The sequence below is a fragment of the Maylandia zebra genome, linkage group LG5, assembly GCF_041146795.1.
Source record: "Maylandia zebra isolate NMK-2024a linkage group LG5, Mzebra_GT3a, whole genome shotgun sequence".
NCBI classification, from domain to species: Eukaryota; Metazoa; Chordata; class Actinopteri; order Cichliformes; family Cichlidae; genus Maylandia; species Maylandia zebra.
In genome coordinates this window covers 18,593,590-18,598,618 of record NC_135171.1, presented here as the reverse complement: position 1 = coordinate 18,598,618, position 5,029 = coordinate 18,593,590, and the positions used below count along the sequence as shown (strand labels likewise).

General features: G+C 41.8%; 1 long non-coding RNA gene across 3 annotated transcripts; it reads left to right on the top strand.

Annotated features, from left to right (window-relative positions):
- Positions 1 to 1,787: 1,787 nt before the first annotated feature.
- LOC143418748 (uncharacterized) lies at positions 1,788 to 3,913 on the top strand. 3 transcript variants are annotated; one of them, XR_013098764.1, is made up of 4 exons: positions 1,789 to 1,918; positions 2,848 to 2,881; positions 3,062 to 3,200; positions 3,308 to 3,913. It is a non-coding gene; the product is annotated as an uncharacterized LOC143418748 (long non-coding RNA). The 3 variants fall into 3 exon arrangements; XR_013098765.1 differs by lacking the exon at positions 2,848 to 2,881 and having other exon boundaries at positions 1,788 to 1,918; XR_013098763.1 differs by lacking the exon at positions 1,789 to 1,918 and having other exon boundaries at positions 2,023 to 2,881.
- The last annotated feature ends 1,116 nt before the right edge of the window (positions 3,914 to 5,029 follow it).

Below are 5,029 nucleotides of genomic sequence, written 5' to 3'. Positions count from 1 at the left end.
AGAGCCCCACCAAAAACGCACAATTACAAGCAAGGCAGGATCTCAAAGCGTGTTATTTTTATATTCACATGTGAAAGGAAAGCTTTGAAATCTAGCTGTCACTTCATTTACTGCAGCAATTTAAACCATGCTTATATCGTGCTTACCGTAACATGTGGTAAATTACTGTTAGCAGCGCAATGAAGTGATGTACACATGATTACATGATTGTGTTGGTCCTTGTTCCTCTGGCACTGTTGTGATCATTTGTGTTTCAAGACAGAATATAAATTAAATGTGTTTTTTCTCCTCAGCTTTGTATTTATTCATACAGGACATTGCTAACTGATGTTATTGTAAGCATGTTAGCATGTTGACATTAGCACCTAGCTCGGAGCATACATGGAATAGTGATTGTTCAGTGTAGCCATTGTGATGTTATGAAATAGTTTCTGGACTAATTTTTAAAGCTTCTAGTTGTCCTTTTTGTCTCTTGCCATCTTGTTTTCTGGAACCAGAGGAGATCTGAATAAGAGGTTGGTGTACTAATTAGTGTGGGTGCTAATTATTTCTAACATACTAATAAAATAGAGTTTCACCTGCCATCCAAGAAGTCTGTATACTGTTGTTAGGGAAATTAACTGCACATCAAACCGTGTTTGTCCGATAATTACACTTAATTATTAAGTCAGAGTTCCATATGTCATGATAGTGTCTTTCTTTACCTGGCTAAGTCACTGTGATTACTGATGTCGTCGAACACATTACCTGGCCAGCAGTTTTGGTTTAAAATGGTTTAAAAAGCACTAAATTCACTTATTTTCTTGTATTCTGAGCATGTTTTAAGTACAACATAGAGTCTCTGCTGGGGTTTATGTTTTATATGTGTACATTTTAAGCCATACCTTACCAAAACCGGTGAAAGCATGCAAAGTGTGTATCACAATGCACATGTATTATTCAGAAAACGTGTAAATGTTTTTATGCTTGGTTTTAATCTGCTGCTTAGTCTGTTTTACATGCTGGGAACTGCAGCTACTTGCACACACATAAACAACCAGTCAACTAATTTCTTCGTGTCTTATTCTAAATGAAATTTTGTGGCGCTGTAATGATCCCAAACAAAATTTCACTTTCCTTCTTTTGTTCTATTGTTCAGTAAGTCTTGCACCTAAGGACTGAACATCTGAACTTCTGTCTCAATGAGTCATAAGCAGTGTTGGTCAAGTTACTTGAAAAAAGTAATCAGTAACTAATTACTGATTACTCCCCCCAAAAAGTAATCCCGTTACTTTACTGATTACTTATTTTCAAAAGTAATTAATTACTTAGTTACTTAGTTACTTAGTTACTTTTTAAAAACACGATTTACAACCTGAAGAGGTGATAAAGTGATAGATCTTTCAGCCCAATTCTACTTTTTCTACATAATCCATCATACAAAATGTAATCAAATGGAAAAGTCTCTTTTTTTAACTTGTTTTATCAGTTTTAATCTTTTAACTTTATGCATCAAGCAAAACATTTAATTATATGCAACATTCTCTGACTTGAATAAATTAGTTTAACATTTAAACCTATTTTCTACACATTCCAGCACATAAAATAAAATATTTTTTGTGTTTTCACTCACTCTTTCAAACAGATGCAAGTAAAACACAGCAGAAAATAAATAAAGTCAAAGACTCAGCGGTCCTTTTGCTCTATTTTCACCTGTAAAGCAGGAGCAGGGTAGGCGGAGGGTTACCCTGGTGTAGGTGTGCTGCGGTCAGTTGAAGAATCCGCGCGAGTGTCTCTGTGAGTTTCCCATCACGTCGTAGCTACTCGGTGCTTGCTCGGAAGTTTAGGGGTTTTTTTCGCTGTAAAAAGAAGTTTTCTTCCCACGCACGATGGACGCTAATGTTTTTGTCACTTTTTATGGAATCAAACTCAAAGTAAGGTCAGTACTTCCACACTTTAAACGCTGCACGCTCATACTCTCTCCCGCACTCGATATATTATCCATTGTTGATCTGCACACAGCTGCTGTCACCAACGTCGCACTTGCTTACGTCACTGTCATGAGACATTCTCGCAAAAAAAATCACGGTTTTAGTAACGCAGTAACGCAGCGTTCCTACGGGAAAGTAACGGTAATCTAATTACCGATTTTGCAATAGTAATCCCTTACTTTACTCGTTACTTGAAAAAAGTAATCAGATTACAGTAACGCGTTACAAGTAACGCGTTACTGCCCATCTCTGGTCATAAGCCTCACTCCATTATCAGCCTAACGGAGCTAGAAAGTGACCAGCAGGCTACAGCTATCTTGGTGTCCTATCTGTTTCTGGGGAAGGTGGGAATGAGGCTATTCTCAGTTGCCTGCCTTGCCCTGGTTCTCCTTGGGCTGAGCCGTTAGATAGGATGGCGTCTGCAGAGATAGGGGGAAAGAGGCAGCTCCACAGACAGCTGGTAATGATGTCCTCTCACACACTGCACCCTGTGGATAATGGCTGTGTCGAGGCCTGGCGCACAGAGCGAGATGAAGCAGAATAGCCGGCATAACCGAGTCCAGGGTGCAATTGAGTGAACTGCCTTGTCTAGTCGTCTTGCTCCGATTCTAGGCTACCGTGGGTAAGTCAGTCTAGCGTATAGCTCATTTCACACTGTGATTCTCTTTCTCCTATCTAGATCTGCTGCCTGCCAGATTCAGTTAAGAAGAACACATTTAAGCATTTTTCTTCCAGATGTGAAAAAAAGTTATAGAATTGGATAACTTTTCTCAATGATGTTTTCAATTGCAGGAGCTCAGCTTGGCCTCTTTTCCAACCGTGTAATAATAGCAGCTTTTCAGCCAGAATATATGCATCTGTTTCATCCTTCTGACAGAGTCTAAAGGCTGCCTGAAAGCCGCATTTGCAAGGTGCATGCTCCTACTCAAAAACATTTTATTTTGTGAAATTCTCCTTGGGGAGGAAGAATAAGGTTGTACGATTCACTGCTGATAAAAAAAAAAAACCTAGACTGCACAATGGCTGGTAATAGCCTCACGTCTGTCAGTGCTCTCCTTATAAATTTCCTGTATGCCCTCTCCCTGTGACAGTGAGGAGCAGAGCCACAGTGTCAGCTGCTTCATGGATGAGGACATCATGGAGGCCCAAGAGCCAGATAGCTCAATTACACAGTACTGCTATTCTGTATTACTAACGACAGATTGACTGGTCGGATGGAGATATTTAAAGGTGCACAGACACACGCACACACCCCACCCTGTGCATCAAATCCTCAGTTAAGCCCAGCTGCCTTATTGTGGTGCTGAGCGTGTGTGTGCTCGTGTTTCCTCTGTCAGGCCCGGCAGTGGACGGTGCTGACCTGCTAGGCAGAAGAGAGGAGGAGAAGGGGAGTGGAAAAGCCAATTAAAGGAAAGATCACTTGTGTGTCTGCTGGAGTGTCTCTGAGAGCCTCTCACGGTTAACCTTTCCTGCTGGAGAGTGAGAAAACGAGAGAGGAACGAGGGAGAGGACGCAGAGGAAAAACCAGCCAGGGAGATCAGGCGTTTCGACTTTAATGGTCCCTCAGTGTTAGAGTGAAGCTGGTTAATTTGCCTTTCCTTTTTCTGGGTGCTGCAGGGTTTAGCTTTCTGTCAGGCCATTGTTGTGTGAGGAACTTGTGCAGGAATAATAGAGGCAACACAGATGTCAGATATTGCATGTGTGTGCTGCTGAGGAAAGCGTGTGTTGGCGCGGTTAGCCGTTTTCAGATTCTACTGTGGGTCAATTTTAACATGGTCCTGGAGTCAGAAGTAAATTATACAAACTCTTCATGAGCTACTGTTGTCTTGCTGAGGGTGTGTTAGAAAGCAGAAGTGCTTAGCGTGTGATTTCTTACTATTAAGCACTTGTGATTGCGAGTCCAAATGTATGCTATGCATCACAGCGGCGGAGGACAACACAAATTGGGGTTAAATTAATGGGGGGAGCATTGTGTGTATGTGTGCGAGTGCAGGGTGGGAGGGGCGGATGAGGCAGTGCTGCGACTGACAGTGTGTGGCAGCATAAATTGGGGTTAGATTAATGGGATGCAGATCTGCCTCTGTGCTCTGACCCTCATCAGGGTAGAGATGAGTTGTGTGTCTCAATTAACCTCAGCAACACAGAGAAAGCATACATATAAACATGGACACACAGAAATCAAGATGCTGCTGCTAACACTGCTCTGTCAGCTTTTTAAGGATCGCTAGAGCTGAGGCCAAACAAACACTGCATTCAGAGGAGTTTGATGTGCTTTTCAGTTTGTGTTTAAGTTTGGAAGGAAATCTCCTCTCCTTCCCTCACCTCTTTAATTGTATGCATGGCATGTAGATCCCTGCAGTGCTGCCAGAATGATTGCAATTAAAGGGAATCCCTCTTCCATCCCCCCTCCACCACTTCACTCTACACATGAACACACACCTTTCTAGTCCTCCCTCGTCCACTGACGGCGGTGTGAAGTAGCACCAGCCAGACTCAAGTAGGCTTAATCAGACTGGAGAGTCACAAATATACTTTCTCCATCCATCCACTGACTGCTGCTTTCAATAGACTGAGCCTCACTTTCTAAATATAGATGACTGAAAAGTAGAGACAGAGAGATGCTTTACATATAGATTCCAGTGATCAGGAATAGGATACTTTTTCCCTATTAAAGCAAGTTTCTGTTTTTGCTGGTTACATGCCACATGTTATCGCTTTAAAGTGCAAGATTGCGCAACACCGGCATGTGTTATCACGATCATATTGTGGACATTGAGAATTGAAATGAAGGTCTGCGTCTTATCGGGTCAAAAGGAATGGCATTGCTCCTCCGACTGGCGGGAGACAGAATTGCATGAGACTGAGGCGAGTAAAGGTGAGAGGCAAAATTAATACAGAGACACACGGCAATGGAGACGGCATAGATATTTTAGTTTGTCTCTAAATGATATTAGCATAAAAGAGAAAGAAAGATGTATTTCATGTGTGGTTATTATTCTACACTGCTTGCACGAAGACAGTTGGATGCCCTCTTTTCTGCCACAAAATCCCAAAAGTAT